At 42.4% G+C, this 21,632-nt stretch overlaps 1 protein-coding gene across 1 annotated transcript in view; it reads left to right on the plus strand.

The window, feature by feature from the left end:
* Positions 1 to 2,102: 2,102 nt before the first annotated feature.
* MOB3B (MOB kinase activator 3B) overlaps positions 2,103 to 21,632 on the plus strand; it is a 108,852-nt gene continuing 89,322 nt past the window's right edge. Inside the window, exon 1 of the mRNA XM_054177899.1 lies at positions 2,103 to 2,247. The gene's annotated coding sequence lies outside the window, so the exon portion shown is untranslated. The remainder of the gene's footprint in view (positions 2,248 to 21,632) is intronic.

The following is a 21,632-nucleotide window of genomic DNA, read 5'->3' on the forward strand; positions in this document are numbered from 1 at the left end:
GAGCCTGTGGGAAATTGGGTCATTTAGCCTGGAGAAAAAGAGGCTGAGGGGTGATAATCTTGGTCTCTACTAACACCTGAAAGGATGCTGTAGTGAGCGAGGTGTTAGTTTCTTCTCCACAGTAATAAGTGATAGGGTGAGAGGTTGTGCCAGGGTATTGGATATTAGAACAAACTTTGAGACTGAAAGGGTTTATCAAACACTCAAATAGGCTCCCCAGGAGGTGGTTGAATCCCCCTCCCTGGAGGTGTTTAAAAGACACAGAGCTATAGTGCTGAGGGACATGTTAGAGCTAGACAATGTTTGGAGTTGAGTCTGTTCTGCCTGAAAGCAGGGAATTGGTAACAAGATAAAATGCAGTTCTGCCAGTGTTGTAAACCTGGTCATTCTGTTACCAGAAAGAAGATTGTGTCTACTGCTATTGGTTCAGATAGCTCATGAGAAACATTTAATGGCTGCCACACTAAGTCTGAAAAGTTGTTTGAAAAACAGTAACTCCTCAGGATGTTGGTGCTGTGTTTGTGAAGGTACAAGGGTTGCTTCCACTATCTTTATTTGCACACATTTTGAAAGTCACAATAAGGCACTTCCTCCAAGCAACTCTATCTACCCCAAAGTCACAAACTGCTTGCTGCTTCTTAGTTGCCAATTCATCTTTTCCTCTCTGGTTTGGGAATGAATAGTTCCTAAGTCAAGATCCCACCCAAGAGGCTATGGATTCAGTCTTTCCCTTAGGCCATTTGATGTTCTCTGCCTCTGCCACAAGAGAGCTATTGCCCCACTCCATCTGTCATTTGAAAAGTTTGGCCCTTCTGCAATGGTATGGCTGGGCTCCATAGTGGTGGCAAAAGAGGTCACCTTCCTTTGCCTTCACAGTGGGAATGGAGGCAATCCCAGTCTTTGACAAATCTTGCTGATTTATTGCAATCTTTTGCAAACCTGTGAGTTGGGCAGTCCTCTCCCCCATGCCCTCTGAGATACGTAATGAAGATAGGATTTCTCAAATTCAGTCCACATTACCATTGGGGCTGAAATATTGGAGACTTGATGGGGTGCTTGGTGCCGTGGGTTAGTTGTTTGGGTGGTGTTTGATTGGTTGATGGGTTGGACGCGGTGATCTTGAAGGTCACTTCCAACCTGGTTTATTCTATGTATTCTATGTATTCTACGTATTCTATGTATTTCCACCTGAGAAAAAAGATGTTGGCGCATAGCCATTTTATTTTAACCGACACTGAAATGGGTCTCTGCAGTTATTACCCTTCTCACCTCTCTTTTATAACTTTTCTCTTTTTTTTTGACAGTGTAAAAGATGGATCAGATAGGCAGGTACAAGATCCAAAAGAATTTGTCAGCATGGAAAATTAAGAGCTTTTTGTCCAAGCTGTATATATACAAGCTATGCATGTCCAAGCTGAGTACATATTGTATATACTTAGGTGGGAGAATGTTTTTTTGTTGGTGGTGGGTGGTTTTGCTGGGTTTTGGGTTGTGTGGTTGTTGAGGTTTTTCTTTGGTTGGTTTTGGTTGGGTTATTTTAATACTCTTACCCTCAAGCTTTTCAGACGAGTGACTGTGGGTTTTGGTCTGCGGTGTTGTGGTGAAGTGATAGCACCGTGTAGGTTAAACCCTTCCAGAGCATTGCGTCTACAAGGCAACCTGCGAATGTCGAGGGGGGTGAGAGTTTCCTGCTGCTCGCTACAGTCTCTATGATAGGTCAAAGTTCTGCACTGGCTGCCTAAACTGAAGACCAAGCTCTGCTGAGGACGGTGCAACTGTGGGGAAAGAGGCTGCGCCTCGGACTGAGCCACAGGGGAGGGAGGGCGCTGCGGGGCCCTGGGCTGAGACGCCTCGGGCAGCCCTGGGAGCTGAGGGGAGCAGCGGCCGGGGGTGAGCCCCTCTCGCCTTCAAAGAGCCAGGCTGGGTGTTCCCCCGAGGGCGGGCAGCGGCACTGCGGCGGAGCTGGCCGGCAAGCAGGAGAGCGAGGTGGGGCGGGAGGGCAGGGCCGCCATTTCGGCCGCTACCGCCGGTGTTGATCCGCGCCCGCAAGGGGGCGGCCTCCGCCGAGGGCCGAGCAGAGCGTGCGGGGCCGATCAGCGGGAGCCGGGGCCGGCGGCGGGCGGGTGGCTGGCAGCGTCCTGCTGCCACCAGACTCGTGGTACACGGCAGAGCCACACCGGGCTATCGCGTCCCTTCCCTGGCTGTCCGGCGGGGGAAGCACCTGGGTGAGCGGCTAGAGTGGTGCAGGTAAGGCGAGGGCGGCTGCAGGGGTGGCGGGACGGGTCGATGTGTGTGAGGGGAGAAGTCCGCCCGTGTGAGGGGCCGGCGCGGCCCCTGAGAGGGGACAGATGTCTCCCGCCGCCGCACAAACTTCCCGCTGTGGGAGGATCACCAGTTCCTCATCCCGCACAACCCAAATGAAGGTACCGACCCAGTTCCAGCCCGGCGTGGGGGTGGCCCACACCTGCCAAAGGCGGGGGGCTCGACCCCGGTGACTACCCCGCCGAGGAGGGTCTGTCGCGGCCGCTGTGCTCCGCCGGCCTCGGGCCTCCTCCTTCGGAAGGTGGCGAAGCGGGGAAAGAGTGCCCTCCTGTCCCAGCGCAAACGGCAGGTGGGCGCCGTGCGGGAGGACGGAGCGGTCCGTGTGAGAGGCGCTTGGCTCCCCGGTCACTGGCACTGTGTGGGTGCAGCCTCCGACTGGCCCGGTGCCCCAGGAACGGTGCATTTTACTGGGGGCTTTTTTGCCTTCCTTTTCCCACCCTATCTCTGAAAGTTGGCTCGCTGCGTGCTTTCCTCTAGAACTCTCTGGATTTGGTGGTTCTTGCTCGGGCTCTGTAGACCTGTTGCCGCACGGTGGATGCCTGAAAGTTGTCGGGATCATGCCTCCCCCTGGGTAGGGCGCGGCGGCCTCTGGCCTCCCGCCGTGTCTGGTTTTGGGCGGGAGGGAGAGAGTGCACGGAGATTAAAGAGGGAAAGGAGGAGGCAGATAGTTGTCAGACTTGGGTTTGGACTGGCCTTCCCTCTCTCTATTCATTTTAAACACGGCGTGGTGTGTGTCCGTCCCCGCACCAGACCGCTCTCCTTGATGCCTTTCTGCGCCGTACTCCGGGCGCGGGAAGGTGCGATCCAGAACTCTTGCCTGTTGGTCCTCTTGTAGCCGTGCCGTGTTGGGCAGAGGGATGGGAGCCTCAGCACCACAGGCTGAGAGTTTGTCTTCCAGCATGGGAAACGCTGCGGCATAGCCTGTTAAAACGCAGTTTCGCTGCAGTTCTTTCCATGTTCGGGATGAAGTTGCTGTCTCAAGAAACCTGCCATGCAGCGGATCTGTCAGGTCTTTTGGTTGTGGAGAGACAGGCTTAGGGTACTGGATTCTGCTCTTAGTTTGCAAGGTTGTGCAGTGAAAAATGATTTGTGTTGAACTCCTTGTTCACTAGTGGAACACAGAAATGAAATCTCTGCAAGTCTTTGCAGCACCGCGGTGTGACAGCCTGACAGCTCAGAGGCTGACCCAGGGCTCGTTACGGAGAAATGAGTTTAATTGTCGGTGCAAGGAACAGCAAACCCTAGAGGTACCCTCACTGTCGGCTTACAGAACAGTTGCAGTGTGAGAGTATAGAGCGGTCCTGGTTGGCAGGGCTCCTGAAGAGTTCTGCTTGAAGCTGATTGACCCTGCAGGTCGTTCTGGCAAAACTGCTGCCAGCTGGCATTTGAAGATGTAGAGGCCTTCTTCCTCCCACTTGGTGGTCAGATCGGCCTGTTCTGAGGCTGGTTGTCGGCAGCTCTCATAAACAAAAAGTTCTAATTGATGCAGGGGTGTGTCCTAAACTAAGAGCAAGAACAGGTTACCTGTATGATTACCAATAAGTAGTGGTTGGGGATCCTTCCTACTCCTGCTTAGATTGCAGTGATTTGTTATATAGACAACAGGATTACTTCTGTTCTCCAAGGCATTGAAGTGTGCTGTTACATACAGATATAATTTGTGCATAATGAGGGATACTCATGAGAAAATCTTCTGGATATTCTTGTCTGACTGGAGAGTTTATGGGCTAGATGCTGTGCCTGGGCTAGATGCTGTGCCCTGGATAGACAGACAGCCTCTTCCACCATAGCAAAACATGGTGTTCTAAGATTTGCAAACTCTTCTGAGTGGATCAACATTTGTGACAGTTTTGCTTCTCCACTCTGTGACTTAAAGTGCATTCCTAGCACAAAAAACACCCTGAAAAACACAACCAAAAAACACCCCCACTCCCCCCCCCAAAAAAAAAAACAAGAGGGAAGGAGGGAGAAACCGTTCTTTTGTCATACAGCATGTACATCTCAGAGGGGGGGATGTTGAGTAGAAGAGCGACACAAAGTAGATAGGGTACAGTCAAGCAATACTGAGTTCCAGAAAATGCTAGAGAGCCAAGAGGAGGTGGATGCAGAATAATGTGATGTTTGGCACCATTCAGCCTGGAATGTTGATTTAATGCTGTTTGCTGCAGTATTAGTGTAGTAGCTGGTGCTCCTTAGAGTGCGTTAGTGAGTGATAGGAAACTTGGGACTGAACCAAATCACTTCATCTCCTTTGCTGATATTTCTCTCATGATAAATGTTTCTTTATCAGCTGCCAGAAAAGTACTCAGCATCATTTGAGATCCCTGAGTAAGGTACTCATGTTCTGGAAAAGAAACTAATAGAAGCAGAGAGGGCCAAGTGCCCTGCAAACATGGATCACAGAACTGTTTGGAATAGCAGTTGTTTAAAAACAGGAAAGAAAGTGGTATTGTTCTTTGTTCAATAGCCAGTCTTTTTAATGGGTCTGGTAACCTGACATCTCAGGCAGAATAGTTCATAGAGAAAACACATTATTATTGCCATTTTTTCTGTTTTGGGATATTTTCTTGGGGTTAGTTGCTTCAGTAGTACCATTGACAGATATGATTCTTATGAGCTTCTTCTGAGCAGGTGTGCAGGTAAGATGAAGACAGCAGGCTGAAATCAGTAGCATATAGATGGAATTTTAATGCTGACTGCTGTACAGTTAAATTTACTTTCAGATAAATTGCCAGCTTGCTACTGCAGTAAGCTTCTTTGGTGATGGGTCATTAACACATTAGTATATTAAATGTAAAAGGCTTAAAAATTAACTATGGGTATGGCTGAAGTTCTAATAGTTGTGCACAGAGTAACTGAGGAGCTTTTTTGAGGGAGTTTGGACCAGCTAATAACAGAAGAGGGAGGTTTTGCTCACTGTTTTCCTGTGGCTATTACTCAGTCTTGCTTCTCTTGTGCTGTGCTCGTTTTCATATGTAGTGGGTGTTCTGCCCTGCTTTGCTTTAAATCTTTACCTTGGAATGAAAGAATGGACTTTCTGTCTGTTTGTTTGGATAGTTTCATGTTGGTCTGGTGAGCTCAGAAAAAGGTTCAAAAAGTATTGGAGCAGAGCATGAATGTGGGATCAAATGTTGGAAAGGAGGAAGAGAAGGTGTAAACTTGGGTCACCTTGTCTTGTGAACTATAACTTCAGTTTGATTTACCACAAAAATTAAAAAGGAACTTAATCTAATTAAATATGGAACACACGTTTTAAGAGTAGAGGGCTCCTCAGTCAAGTCTTTCAAAGATCTGTTTGATCAAGGAAATGTGTGTTCAGGTTTAAGATAGCTGCTGCTTTTGCTGTTGAGGGCATTTCCTTACTGCACCAATACAATCAGAAAAAAAGGGTTTTCTCCTTTTGTGTGAAGATATCAAAAGCTACAGATTTGTAATACAGAAAGACTGTAGAAAATTCTATGGCTAGTATATCCAGGTACTTGGTAATGGAGGACCTCTCCTGTCTTAAAACCAAGACTTTTCCTACTGTAGTGAGCATTTGGCTTGAATTTTTTTGTTTATTTGTTTGGGGTTTTGTTTGTTGTTTGGTTTGGTTTTAATTTTATACTTATTACCATTCCAGGGTAAAAAACCCAAAACCCAACAACAAAAAACCTGCAACCAAACAAAAACCCAACCAAAAAAACCCACAAAACCCCAAAAAACCCAGAACCCAAAAAAACCCCTCCCAAAACCCACAACAACAGCAAAATTTCATCATTTTGCAGCTTTGTAGTTAAAAGAAAAATCCTAGCAGATGGATGAGCACAGTTACTAAATCAGGGACTGGAGGAAGTGCTGAACAGGCATTTAAACAGGTTGTGGGGGGCTTCACACCAGTCTGTGACTGGGTGGTGCTCTCAGTGTGCTGAAACCAAAGAAGTGTGGCTGAGGGCTGGAAGAAATGAAGCTCCATTTTCTCATCCTTTGATTGTGCATTCCTTGCTGCAGCCCTAAATCTTGTGAGAACTGCAATTTACCTTTTCTGTCTCACCATATTTCAAAGTGATCCAGCCTGTCATTGATCAGTACAGCATGGTACAAATGCTGGCAGTGCACATTTCAGATAGTGCTTCCCTCAAAAATACGGATTTCCACTTTTTCTTCTTTTATTCAAGCACTGAAGGTGTATGCACAGTGACATGAAAAACCACCTAATCTTGGACAGATAGATAGGATTTTGTTTCTGTGAGTCTCTGATCAGAGTAATCAGGAAAAGTTACAAAAGCTACAAAAAGTTTAATTGTAAAAGTTACATGTAACAGTAGTAACAGGAAAAACATTAATTCAAAACAAAGAAGTGCAGTACTTCATTTCTAAATACTCCTGTAACGGAAAAGGTTGACATTTAAAGCTATCTGATCAGTAGAAGACCATATTCAGCCTCAGACAGTGCAGCTCTTCCCACAGGAAAAAAGAAAGCAGCATGTGTACCTTCACCGAAGGTTAACACTGAATTCCAAGTAGGAATTGTGGAAATAGTATTGCCTACAGTAATTTATCTTTTCTTCTGTAAGATAACTTTAAATTGTAAAAGCAACAATGTTTTGCAGAAAGCTAGCATAGGCAGTTCTTAACCACCTGTTCAATATAAATCCTTAGCTGACACCAGTCAGTTTAGCTCACCTGGATACCCCAAAATACCACCTCACTGGGTGTATGGTTTTACAACTTCTTTATTTCCCCCTTTCAAATTAATCTTGCATCTTGAAACGTGCGTAACAACTGACAATAATGCATACATGAGTTAATAGAAATATCTGCTCTAGATGCATGAAAGTACCTCCCCAGAAGAGCAGATTAAGCAAATGTTTACACATCGTCCAAGGATGGGCTTTTGTTCATGGTGTTGTCATTATGTAACTAAAATACGCTGTGATCCCATGGAAAAAAATTAATGGAATATAGCAGAATGTGTTAAGAGTGTGTCCAGCCATTTTCTGCTGAAGCCTTTTCTGACCAAAATGTAATACATATTTGAGCAAAAAGAGGTATGTCCAGCACCATAGATAAAACTAGACATCATCTTACACAGGGAAACCTCAAATTCTTGGGATTTAGCTCAGCAACTTTCTAAAGTTCAGTATCCGGCTTGATTTTATGTTCCCTATGTAAGCAGTTAAAGAACTGAACTCTTACAGTGGTGATTGAAAGGAGAATTACATTCTGGTCTAAAACTCATTCTCTCTGCCTCCTGTTTCTGTAAAATAAGAATGAGTGTGTAGTGGGTGGACCTGCTCACTTTAGCTCAATGCCTAAAATTAGGCAGTTGTAAGTATCTTGTGGTTGTTCAGGCGTAATCATACCATTCCACTAAAATTGCTACAAGCAGAATTAGTAGAATTAGTTTTCCTTTATCTTTCTTTGTTTCTTTCTAGACACACACCCCATCCCCCACCTCCCCCCCCCCCCCCCCCGGCATGTGTGTGCTTTGTTTGTTTGCTTTTTTGTTTGGTGTTTGCTTGTTTTATTGTTGTTTTTTCCCCCCTCACAATTGGAAAGGATTTTTGAGGTGCATTTAAATACAGGAAAGACATGGGACTGAAGTTGCTGTCCAGCTCTTACACTTCTCAGGCAAAATGTCAAAACTCTGTCCTCGGGTAATGCTAACACTACATTGAATTTTTTATCTTCAAAATAGTCCATTTTTCTTCCTCAGTTCCATGTAGGCACTGAAATATCTTAACCCTTTCCATCTTGCATTCCAATTCAACATGTTCCACTTATGGTAAATGTATTTTGGGAAATGCTTAGAAGTGTGAAGTGGAAAATAATCCATGTCAGGACTTATTATTCAGTCTTTTAATATGTAGGGAGTGGTACTGAGAACCAGGATGTTCAAGGTCTCTGTAGTAGCAGTTAAACTGAGGAAGATGGTGACTTCAAGCACTGCTTGACTCTGCCTGTATTAAGAAATGTGGGAGAGGAGTGGAAGAAATTTATATATGCATCCATATAATAAATAGCTTCAGACTGATCATGCTTATGCACTCAAAGCAGATAGAATAGTTGTATAGTTTATATACCAGTGTGAATCAACATACACTAAAAGTCTGTGCTATTGTCACTGAATATGTTATATAGAAAGATGAAGTTTGATTAGTCTTAAATCAAGATGACTCTCCTTGCAAAAGAAAGAGTTGACTTTTCTAGCTCAGGAGGTCTATCATTATTTTTCAGTTTAAAGAAGCCCAACTCATGTTCAAATCTTATATCTTGTGTAAATGAAATTTGTTTTGTTTTGGTTTTAATGGCATTCAGGACTCCAGGAGGGTCTGCCTTCCTTATACCTGTCTGCATCTTGTACTTTTTCCTACATTAGTGAAGTAATACAAAAGTAAAATCCATGCAGTATCCAAATGCAGGAGTTTTAAGTTGTAATATAATTGGCATATTCTGTGGGAAAATCACAACACTTTTTTTATAGTGCAAAGCAAGAATATAGAGGAGTGATATCCACTTGTTTTCTGAAGATTTTCTCTTCTACAGAAGTGGTGATACTAAGTGCCCCTTCATTTGAGTACTCTCTGTTTAACTTGCAGCACCGGATGCTTTCAGAAAAGAGCCTCCAATTATCAATTTAAAAATTATTAAAATGTGAAAATCAAAAACCTATCAAAAGGAAAAAAAAATCAGATTCTTACAAAGAATCCAAAAATAGAAGATCTTACCTCTTTATGACATGTGTTTTTTCATAAGACTGTCAAAAATTAGAAGACACCTTCTGAATTCCATTTGGATGACTTCCCAGGAACAGTGGCTGTATTGCTTATCTTTTAGGAAGTTGGTGATTCTTTGGAAGTATTTTTTCATGCTGATTGTTGCACTTTTTAGAGTCCATGTTTGAAAGGTGTTTCTTGCTTTTGATTTCTCCTCTGACAAACAAACCTCTAATTCTTCAATTTGCTGATGAATTCCATTTTGGAATTTCTCAATCTGGCTTGTGCTCCAAACTTCCACAGGAAGATTTTTGCTAAATAGGTGAAAGATCTGCTGGAGGAACTCATGGATGATCAATGTGGCATTCTTTTCTGTGACCTTGGTAATCTCCATAGGGAACTTGAAATCAGTTGTTTGGCTGAGACATTGCTGAGAAAAATAGCCACCTATTCTGCGCAGAAGGTTCATGTTTTGGTAGTTCGCTTTGATTCCTTGGAAAAGGCAAACAGGGTGTGAGATTTTGATGTACAATGCCAGTGTAATGCAAACTCGCAGTAAACATCTCTGAACCAAGATGGTCATGCTGGTGAAGTAGTCAGCACTGTTTTCCTTGCCTTTTTGCAGACCCGTAAGCTTGCTCAAGTGTCTTCGTTGTCTTGCCTGTGCTCTATGCTTCTCTTCCATGCCTCTGAATTTATTGTCTCAGTATGACATACCGAGTGTTACTCATTTTGTAGGAATTGCATTTTTATCAGCAGAGATCCTGCCAAACTTTGCTGTTTATTTCAGTTTCAAACAGTTGCAAAGTTTTGCTCATTTCTGCTCTGATTGTATTTAATCAAAAAAAGAGCAGTTGAGTCAATCTGGTCAGTCAGAGGACATGACCAGTTAGTTTATCAGGTTACGGTCTGGTAAAGGCATGTCATCTTGTATTCTTACTAGAACAGACAGTCTTCCTCTACGCTGAGAAATTTTACTTTAATGCTCATGTTGGCACAGACTCTGGAGAAGGGTCATATCCCCAGCTAACAGCTATGCAGCTATGCACTCAAAGCAAGATTTCATTTTGTTATTTAAAAAACAATGTATTGTTTTAGTAGAACAAATAGTTTTGTTTGAGGAGTGGCTTAAATTTTACTAGCGAAATAACCCTGTTGTTGACACAAACACTGGCTCACCAGGGGCATGTGTTGCTGTCATGGTGTCAGCAAAAAAAGAAGTATATACAACTCTTAAGACATGGTTTTTCCTACAAAATCTCTGATAGTTTGCTGTGCTGAGAAATTTCTTCTACTCCATCCCTTGATGAATTGGCCAAAATTTTTAGAGCCATAAAGGAAAGCATGCTTTTGTGTAAAGAAAACTTACACTCTGAAGCCTTTTTCTGTGAAGACAAGCTCTCCAGGAGACTGAATTTACTTGTGTTGGTAGCAAAATGTCCTGTCTTCAGGACCATCTTAGCCAGTGTGGTGCTGGAATGTGTCTTGCAGTGTGTGGCTAGCATGCTTCCCTACATATCAAATCTTTGGGCCATCTTATAACAGGACTGCAGGTGGCCCACCAGCTTTTTAGCTGCAAGTGCCCAAAACAATTTTCTTCTTTTTTTTTTGTGATGGTAGCTCTAAGATAGTGCTACATCAGCACTGTGGCTTGAAATGCAAGTGCTTTGTTGGTGCCCGATTATGCACTAGCGAAGTGTCATATTCCTAGGTACTACTGTCTTCCTCTAGTGTGATACCAGCCCTTTGAACTGGTTCCTGTAACCAAGTATTAGGACTCACTGGGGATTGAACAGGAAAATTGTGTCTATGTGTTGAGCTTGAGTCTAGTGGGGTTTCGTTATTTGGGCTACCTGAATAGGCTCCTGTAAGAAGCTTCAAGAAGCTTTCCCATCTTCCATCCAGACTCACCTCTGGTCAAGGCTGAGCCAATCAGTGTCTTTGTGATATCATATATAGCAAAGGAAAAACCTGTTGGGCAAATTCTTTTCTTTTGGAAGTTATTTTGTTTTGAAGAAGAGTGGGGTATGAGAGAGGGAACCATGTGGATACTGAGGAAGGAGGAGTGGAGGCATGCTGGAGTGGCCATTCTCTTTCAGCCCCTGGTGAGGCAGCAGTTTGAGCTCTTGTGATCCTTAGAGATCAATGGCAGAACAGAATCCCATCTGCAACCCATGGAGGACCTCAAGCTGCAGCAGTAGACTGATCCCAAAGAGGTCCATGACTCTGAGGAAAGCCCACACTGGAGTAGCCCATCACTGGGAAAATTGAGGCCCATGGAAGAGACCCATGCTACATTGAGAAGTTTGTGGAGGACTGTCTAGGATGCTACATTGCCCTCGGAGACAACTTTGATAAATTTATTCCTCAGGAAGAAGGAGCTGCAGAAACAGCATGAGAGAGACTGCAAACCACATACCCTGCTCTGGTTATAAGGAGAAGGTAGAGAATCAGTAGCAGAGCTGTGCCTGAGAAGAGGGAAAGGGTGGAGGAAAGGTGTTTTTAAGATCCAGTTGTATTTCATAGAATCATAGAATGTCTTGGATTGGAGAGGACCTTAAAGATCATGTAGGTCCAACTCCCCTGCTGGGGTCTCCCACTATTAGACCAGATTGCTCATCCAGCCTTGTTTTAAACACTTCCTGGGATGAGTCATCCCCAGCTTCTCTGGGCAATTTATTCCAGTGTCTCACCACTGTCAAAGTAAAGAGATTCTTCCCGATGCCCAATCTAAATCTACCCTTCTCTAGTTTAACACCATCACCCCTTGTCCTATCACCACATGTTCTTAAAATAAGTCCCTCTCCAGCTTTTCTGTCGGGTCTCTTCAGGTACTGGAAGGCCCCCTTCAGTACTATCCTACTCTGATTCTGTGGTGATTTTGTTCAAATTGAATGTTACTTCATCAAATCAAGTCTGGTTTTGCCCTCGATCACAACTGGTGAGTGATCCCTCCCTACCCTTTGTCTCAACTCTTGAGTCTTTTGTTGTTTTTTCTCCTTCTTGTCCCACCAGAGCACCTTGGAGTGACCGAGTGACTGTGTGATGCTTTCTGCCATCTGGGTGGGCTTAGACTGTGACAATGAATATTAAGATAAGCAAAAGTTACAAGGCCTTTAGTGGGCAGATTTGCTTCTCTTCTTCTAGGAACATTTAAGGATTGCTAAATCTGTATGTGAACCAAAATAATTTGGGCACTGGGTCACACAGAGTTTAGAACCCAGGGGACATGCCCTTAAGTAATTTGGCCTGCATGATTGCCGAAGTATTTGGAAAAGAGTGTAAGAAATCATTTAGTTTGGGAAAAGACCTTAAAGGTCATTGAGTCTAACCACTATCTAGCTACCAGGTCTGGTGCTAAACTATGCTTCTTACAACCACATCTCTGTGTCTTCTAAACATTTCCAGGGATGGGGATTCAACCACATCCCTAGGGAGCCTATTCAAGTATTTAAGAAACCCTTTCGTGAAGAATTTTCTTCTAATATTCAACCTAAACCTCCCCTGGTTCAAAAGTTTAAAATGTTGCAGCTCAGGAATGTTTGATGTTAGCAGTGAAGGAACTCATGGATGCTCTCGAGCTTAGAAAGTGTTTTGTTAAAAAATCTCCAGTTGATGCTTGGGAGGACCTGCTGTAATGTGGCAGACTGGAAGATTGATCCTGATTAAGTTTGTTTAGCAAGCCTCAGGATGACTTCAGCAGTTATACAGTAGGACCTTATTAATATATTATTGCTCCTGTGATTATTCTTCTTGTTCTGCCACTAATGCTGTAGTAACATTGTGGTATTCTCATAAATTATCTACACTCAGAGCTCTAAAAATCAGTTAGTTTATGGAAGAAATTGTGGGTAGGATGGTTTTGTGTTTGAAAGACTGGACAGAGAATCAGGAAGGGTAGGGGAAACTCAATGCATGGATTTGACCCAGATACTTTTGGTGAGAGATTGAATTGATTTCAATTCTTGATTTATTTAAAGATGGCTTTATTGCATTTCTCTTGCTTTTGGTTTCTCTATCTATTTGTATTCCTCTTCATACTTAAAGTATGTATGATTTCTAGCATTGTCATATTAAAAAAAAAAAAAAGTCTGTGCATTTATCAAACTGATTTAGACTAAACTGTAATTAGCATGTAGTATTGAGATGTAGTATTGGGAAGATCAGAATATCTATTTGAAATTTAGTGTAATGAAAAGTTGCTGAAGCTTGTACTAGAGGGATGACTGTCAGTTCTCCTGAAGTTAGATCTGTCACAGAAGATCGTAGGGCACATTTACTAGTCATGATAGCTATCCAAAGCAGTAGCAAATTTGCTTCTCTAACTTTTTTTTCATTGACACAAAGTTAGTCTTAAAAAGGCAGTAGAGTTAATTTTTTTAATCTGAAGAGGTCATAATATCAGAAAAAAATTGGCTTCAATGGACTTAACTGAGCAAAATGAAAATAAGTAGTAGACTGAATAAAATCTTTATGCATGGCTGGAAGTGTATATAGAGAGACTAGTTATGTATATTGAGCTGAAATGCATTCACTAAAGGCATCACATGGGAATAAATTATACCAGATTCACATCTAGGTTACAGCTAGAATAATCGCATTAAGAATGTCTATACAGTAATGCCAAAGGCATCAGAGTCTGATCCAAAACCTTTACCATCAGGAACATGATTTTAATGTCTGGACACTGTTTTGAGAGTTCAGTTTTAATCTCACCTTTGATTTGGCACACTTTCTGCAGTAAAAATCTCATGACAAAACTGCAATGTGATGTATGTGGGCATAGCTTTGTTGCATCAAATGAAACAATGTTGATTTTAATCAGGTGAGATGAGTCGTTTGATCTATTAAACCAACATGAAAAGCAGCTTAGTGTTGCATGGCAAAGCTGCGTCTGATTCCCTGTTAAAACAGTTTTATTCTGTTTTCATGCTGGGGAGCAGAGCTGCATTCCCAGTCATCTCTTACTTTCCTTCCACTGTGATTCTGTGGGTAATCCATGAACTATCTCAATGTGTGTGTGTATGTGCTGTACATGTGTCTGTGTGTATGTGTCCCTGCTGGGAATGCACACTCAGCCTCTCTATTGGTTAGACCTCGGGGCATGGAGCAGTGGCAGCCTCACTGCTCTTGGGCTACTGGATTCTACCCACCTGAAAAAATGACGGTCATTTTCTTTCACCTAGGGACCAGCAACTCCAGTAGAAAATCCACAGTCTTATCTAAGTTCTTAAAAACACTTATCTCACCCCATTCATGTTACTAAGAGCTTTATGAGTAAAGAAACACTTGCAAGGACAAGAAGAAAAGACTAATTTCAGTGTTCAGTATTCAGTATTCAGTATTCAGGTTGGAAGAGACCTCAAAGATCATCGAGTCCAACCTGTCACCACAGACCCCATAACTAGAGTAGGGAGGCCACTAGTGCCCACTGCAGTCCAACCTGCCACCACAGACCCCATGACTAGAGTAGGGAGGCCACTAGTGCCCACTGCAGGCTTGAACTCATGACCTTCCCATTAACAGTCTTATGTGCCACCAACGGAGCCACAGACTGGGAAATCTTTGCTGGAGTATCTGCCATGGATAAAATGTGGAGGTCATAGTCTACCAGGAAACTAGAAGTACCCTACAAGAGTACCTTACCAGAATACCCTACAAGGGCTGTTTGGGGCATTTCCATCTTGCTGTGCTCTCAGAATCTTTGTGTTAGATGTTTGTGATGCTAGTGTTCTCATTTGCTCACAATCAATTGTAATCAACAGTTAGAGTAGCATTGTTGTTCATCTGTAAAAAAGCCATCTTCGCAGCCAATAAAACAGTCATGAAAGCATCTCCACAGTGACAGGAGATACAAGGTTCCTAATGCTGCCTCACTTGTAACTAGTCCTTGTAACTGGCCTTGTTAAAAAATGCCTGTATGGTAAAATAAGAACCCAAACTGCCAGACTTGCTTCCAGGAGAGACTCGCTTGGTTTTCTTGCTGAACGAGCACTTTTTTTTTTAATTTCTAGGAAGATTGCAAGCATCGATCTGTTTCTTTTCTCAGCTGTGAAAGCCCCTTAGGCCTGAATCACAGAATCCAATAAATGTGATAGGGAAAACTCCACCCAGTGACCTTATTTACTCTCAAGCACATGTGCTTTGAGAGATCTCTGAGAGTCAAATTACTCCTAGGAGCAAGCCTCCAAGAGGGCAAAGATGGTGTTGAGCTTAGGGTGAAGTTTTACCACATAGCTAGGTTGACCTGATAGTTCCTACCAAAATAACTGGCTCAATTTCTCTCCTGTGTGGCCTTAGGACTCTTTCAGCTTGGGAAACTAATGTTGACTAGAAGTCAAAACCCCTTCCCTTTCTCTGAGAATGACAGGGAGGGGGAATGACAGTTTTCTTGCATGCTTTTCTACCTTAAACTGACTCATCAGAGTAGAGCTAGTACTGGCACATGGGGATGACAGAAAGAACATGGCTGTTAGTGTGGGAGCAGGACCTATTTTCATCAGCTGAGGTAATATGTTTAGGCTTGGGTGATCTGATCTTGCTGATGTCTTGTGTTAATATCTCTGAGGAGAAAAAAATAATTTCTTAGCTTTTAGAGTGATGCCGACAATTTTGATAGGTCTCTTTGCTGTCAGACCTTAAAGATCTTAAAGAGGAGGTATGTGACTAAGAGGCTGGAAACTACTGAAAAGCTAAGGACTGTACCAATTTAACTGGAGATTTCTGACTGTTCTGTGTGCTACAGACCTCTCTTGCAGACCCAGATGCAAATCAGTCTGTGTTGTGTGTTAGTCTATATTAGAGGCTGCAAACATGCAGTGTATGCATACAGTGATTCTGTAGGCCATCATGTATCGTTGTCATAGTAACAACTAACAGAGTATTTCTCCTTATAGTGAGTGGAGGGTAACTGCTATTCTGATGTTACAAAAACTTGTGTTGCTGACAAATCCCTTTTATTTCAGCATGGCAGTTTGCTTGCTAGAAATGTCTTGAGCAACTGTAGAAAGACTGTTAACTGTAGTGATGCAGAATTGCCCAGGGGTGAGGTGAAGACCTGGCTGTATGTGCTAGATGTGCTTATAATTTTTCAAACTTTATTTTATGAATTAATAAAGCCTGGTTTCTGACTGCCTTTCCCTTAATTCTCTAACTCCTTCTCATGTCTACTACAGTTCTTAGAAGGCAGGGCAGAGAACATACTGTAACTAATTTTCAGCTTCACATATGCTGAGTGATTGGGTTTTTCCTTAATGAGGTCAGTAGGCTTGTTTTTATCCCTGTCCAGCTGCTAATTTTGTGAAGTCTGGAGGACAGTGTTTATTCTGTGGTTTGAACTGCTCTCTCAAACATCATTGAAGCTGGATGATGGTTTGGAAAGTTATTGTGGGAAGCAAGACAAACAGTTGGATTGTGCAGTGGCTTGTTTCTAGGAAATTGGTTCAGTGTAATAGAGATATAAGTACATATTTTCCTTTAGAAAGTTAATAACACAAACAGTATGTTTTTAGTACTCACAAACAGTATGTTTTTAGTGCTAAGCATTGTTATCAAGTGTAGCTGCATTTAACTTTTTGTGAACACGTGGAATAAGATGAGGACAGAGTATTAACATCGTCATGGTTTGACAACTGGAGTAATAAGCATGCCATCTTCTTGTTCAGTTTTTATTGGTTCAGACACACCACCCTGCCTCAACCCCTAGATACTAGTGTTTCAGATTAACTTGGTTTCTTCCATGTTCCGGTTTGAGTTAGAACAGAACTAATTCTGTGCAGTGATTTTACTTTTCAGCTGAGTCTGTTCTAAATACCTGCACTCTCTGTATTTCATGGCATGTTTTCACAGACTGTGTCTGCTTCTAGCAGTTATAATGCCTAATGTTTCTAGTTAGCACTGAGGATCAGCGTGCAGACCAAGGTCACTCGTAAATCTTTTGTGCTCCTCATTGGGGGATGCAAAGTAAAAACCCATACCTCCAGGGCAGAGTGGACAAGCCAGGTGACCCTAAACTGACCAACAAGGTATTCCACTCCATACATGTCAAATTCGGTATAAAGCTGAGGGATCACAAGGGTCAAGCTGCTTCTTCAATAACTAGTGTCTGAGGAGGTCTCTGTCCATTCTGATTTTTGATGCTGATCCATGAGTTCCTGAATCCAGTGCAAGAATCTGCTTCCCAGCTGCTGCTGAGTCAAGACTCAGACTTCTGCCACAGCACCAGTGGTGATGGTGATGTAATTGTCATCTGTGGTGTTAGGTTCAATATTGGATTAATATATCTTTATAGATATATTAAATTTTGTTATTAATATTGTTAAAGTAGTTTTCATTTTCTTCTCCAATCTGTAAGTCTTTCTTCCTTATTCCTTTTCCTTTCCTCCTTGGGAAGGAGAGGGGTTAGTAGACAGCATCTGTCACTCATTTAGTGGTTGGCCCAGTCCTAACCCTTGATACCCTGGGAGATTGTTGCATCCTGAAAATGGTCATTACCAGCATTTCTAACAGCCTGCCTTGTAATGATCTTGGCTAAAAGATGAAATGTTAAATGATCACAGAGATTCTTCTCTCCCTGGTGCATGGATTATCAAGTAGCAAAGTTGTTGTTGAGGACTTTCATAAGCCTTGACAGCAGTGTGTGATCGCATAGGTTCCTGCAGTAGGGAGGGTTCCAGGTTGGGCAGAGCTCATTTTGCTTGGTGAAAATGCAGCTGTATCTGTTTCAGCTGCCATGTATGAAAGAGTCCTTGGGCTACCATCCATTCTCACACTACATCAGAAGTAGTTGACACTTCCTGCATGAAGACCACCAATGAATCCAGTGCCATTCAGTTCTTTTGCTGTACAGGTTGTGACTCCAGAGTAAAGAACTGTTTTGTGTTGTGTGTTGGAATTTTGCAAAAGTCTCTCTGTTGAAGAGCTGGGTGGGTTTCCCAGACATTTCTCAGTCTCTGCACAAGAGATTGTTTAGAATCTATGGGAGGAGACTGCTTCTGGAGTTAGTGAATTGGTGCATGTGCCTTTTAATGCAGTGCAGTGGGCAAGTGCTCCAGGCTTTTGGTGACAGTGCTTATTTTGAAATTGCTCAGCAGACACACAAGCAGTGGAGCAGGCCTGCCCATTGGATATCAATGTTTGGGCTGCATCTGACTACAGGAGCTTTTGATATGCCAAAGCTGATCCAGATCCAGAGTGTAGATTGCTGGGTGTCTGTCTGGACACTTGCATGTTGGACAAAAAGATGCTATGGCAAACTGCCACCACAGACTGCAGTGCTGTAAACTTACACAGCCCTGTTGCACGGTGATTGGCACTGACCAGACAACTACATCTTCACTCCAGAGGCCTTTTAGTCACCTTTTGTGAATGACAATTCAAATTATCTGCATGGGTTTGTGTCAGCATTGATTCTAGAGTGAGTGTTAACTGTGTAAGCTGACAGCAGCTGTGAACCTCAAACACTCACCTATTTCTAATGGTGAGGTTAGCAAGTTTTGGGGGAGACTGATGATTTGAAAGTGGGCTCAGGGAATGAGTCCTCTCGTAGTCCAGTTCTCCTTCTGACAACACAATAACCTGATTTGGAGACCCTGAGAGCTGCAAATTTCCTAAAGCTTCTTTCCTAAATGACACCATTGCGTTTGTGGAGATTTGCATCAGAATCTTGGCACTAATGAGGAATTCAAATCAGTAGCAGTGTTTTATTGTCAGATGTAATAATACACGTCTGCTATGTAAGAACCTACTGAAGGGGCTAGAAGTTATTTATTATAAAGGCACCTTTGGGCTGCTATTTATGCAGCAGGATTTATCTGCTGTGCAACATCCCTGTATTGAAAGGGTGAAGGAACTGAAATTTCTCTTCCAGGTCCCAAACCACAAGGTGATAAAAAGTGAATCCTTGAGATGCACCACTGTTTTGGCAGGTGTGTCAGTTTTGATTACCTTGATGCTACATCAAATTAAAATAACAAAGTAAAAATGTTCTGTAAGAAAACCCTTTGCAGCAGTGGCATCATTTCTTATACTATGACAATCCAAGAAAGAGGAAAGAGAACTATTTTCATTCAATAGCTATGGTTCAGAAGGCAACAGGCAGTCTTTCTGGTAGAGAAGAGTAGGAGTCCACACTATGCTCCTTGCTTGTTGTGTCATTGCTTAAAATGTAGGAATTAATGCGTTTCCTGCATTTTTTAAACTGAAACAAGCACTTCTGGGTCTGAAAGCCTCTATTTGAAAAAAACAGTCTGCTACATGCAGTTAGTACACCTATCTTTCTATTCACAATTTGGACAATAACTTTAGGAAAAAGAAATTTTTACTCTTTTAATACCTGCCTGAGCTCAGAACAAGTTTCAGTTTAACCTAGTACCATATGTAGTTGTATTGGGTTTGGCTGAGCTGGAGTTAGTTCTCCTCAAAGCATCATTCCAGTGCTGTGTTTTGCAGCAGTGTTTTGGCTACTGCCCTGCTTCCCGAGATCGACCGCCATCCTGCTGATGGGAGGTAGAGACTAACATCTCTCTCTCTGCTTTCTTTTGCTTCCACGTGGTCTATTGCTGTTTGCTCATTAGTGTTATTAAATTGCTCCTGTCTTATCTCCAGCTTCTGTTATATTTTCTTTCCCTTCTTCCCCTCTTCACTTAAGAGGGGGAGTGATAGAGCGGCTTGGTGGGTATCTGGCCTCTAGGCCAGAGCCAAACCAACACATTGTGTTATTTCTTACTAAAAAAAAAAAAAAAAGGAAAAAAGAAAAAACACAACAACTTATTAAAGACTGTTTTGAGAAGTGAAGGGTAAGTGCTGTTCTGGCTTCCTGGCTTTTTCTTCATCTTTCCTTTTTTTAGAGGTGTTATTTTCACCTGCAAAGAGAGTGCATTCATTAACTTGGTGAGTGGTTTGTTTCTGGTGAGTGGTTTGGGTTTTTTCTTTTTTTTTTTTTCCCCCTTCTTTTATTTTCTTTTTTTTTTCCTTCTGCTCTGCTTGCAAGTTGAACATGGCAGTTAAATCCTCATGACTGCACTTATACTAGCTTAAGGACATTGAGACTTTAAAAGCAGTGCAATTTTCTAGCAAGTCAGAGAAAAAACTTTCTGAGGGATAAGAAGATGTCACATTTGTGTTACCTATTTTTCTGACATCTTTATGTCCAGACATACTTCCAGTGTGAATCTGTTAGATCCAGAGGACTGCATTATGCAGTAGAAATTGGCACACAGACTGTTTCATTGAGCAGGTTCAAGATGAGGTAAAATGGAGGTGCCAAAGTGTCCTTCAGGAACCTGTTTGAAGACTAGGGATGGCAAATCCAAATGAGGCAGTTGTGGTTTTCTTCCTTGGTCTGCTGTTGACTTGCTGTGTTGCCTTGAAAAAATCACTTGCACTTGTGTTTCGTGCTTGCATCTGCTGTTCTCAAAGCATGTAATGAAGCACATATTTTACACAAGAGACAGTGCAATTTGTTTTGATAAGAATTTTGTGGTTATATCTTACAGCAGAGAGAAGAGGGGTCATTTGAAAACCAAGTCTTTCACTATTATAATAGTTTTTATCATCTGATTTCTTTTAGGTTTATTGTACTGATAAAGACACCAAATACAACTTGATTTGTTGCTGGTCTTAAAACAGTTATAAAGAAGGAAAAACCCTGTTGGGTTGTACAGATGATTATGCTTGCAGGTGTAAGCATGATCTTTTTCTAGTGCCTTGAGGTATCAATTTAGTGGGTTTTGCAGTATCACCAAATATGGCTGATTGTAGGGACAGTGTGGTTCTGTTGTGTATGTAGGGGATGAAAGACTCCTAAAATGCAATGTAAAGCATGTAGAATACTGATCACACTCCACTGCAATCCATGAACAAATTCTTGATTTGACACTATTTTTAAGAGATCTTGTCTTGCAACAGAAATGTATCAGCTGAAAAGCCCTCTGCTCATCCACTATCTTGTCTGTGGTGATGGATGGAAAGAATCCAATGTGCTGCTAAAAAACATGGCTGATTTCTGTAGTGCAGAGCAGAGGGAATACATGATTTAGCTCTTTTAGTGTCCTGAGAGCAGAGGAATTAGCAAAAATAATTTATTTTCTTGCAAAATCCTTGGAAATTTTGTTTCTTCCAGATTGCTTATCTAGGCAGCCTTTCTCCCCTTTTTTTATAATGGATTTGGAAGTAGTCAAACTTTGTTTCTGCTTTTTTGCTTTACAGTACCAAGCCTTGCTGTATGCTGCTTTACAGAGTACAATCACTCAAATGCAAGTGCCAGGTCACTTTTTTTCACAGCAGAATTGCAAATGATGTTAGTGATCCACCTCTTACAGTAGAAATGGAGCATGAGTTGGGAGAAGCCCGTTTAACCCAGGCCTTCTATTCAGATAGGTTTTCTGCAAAGCCAGTCTCCAAAATCCTCAGGACTGCTTGCTTTCCACTGAGACAGCCTGAAGAATCCACACAGGATGATGGATGAGAGTCTGCTATGATGACCTCATCAACTGAGGTCACCAACCTGATTGCCTTTTCATGAGGACATAACCAGGTGAATAGATGGTGGTAGAGCAGTGGGTGTGGTTTATCTTGATTTTAGTAAAGCATTTGACACTGTCTCCCACAGCA

The sequence above is a fragment of the Dryobates pubescens genome, chromosome Z (genome assembly GCF_014839835.1).
Source record: "Dryobates pubescens isolate bDryPub1 chromosome Z, bDryPub1.pri, whole genome shotgun sequence".
In the NCBI taxonomy this organism is placed as follows: Eukaryota; Metazoa; Chordata; class Aves; order Piciformes; family Picidae; genus Dryobates; species Dryobates pubescens.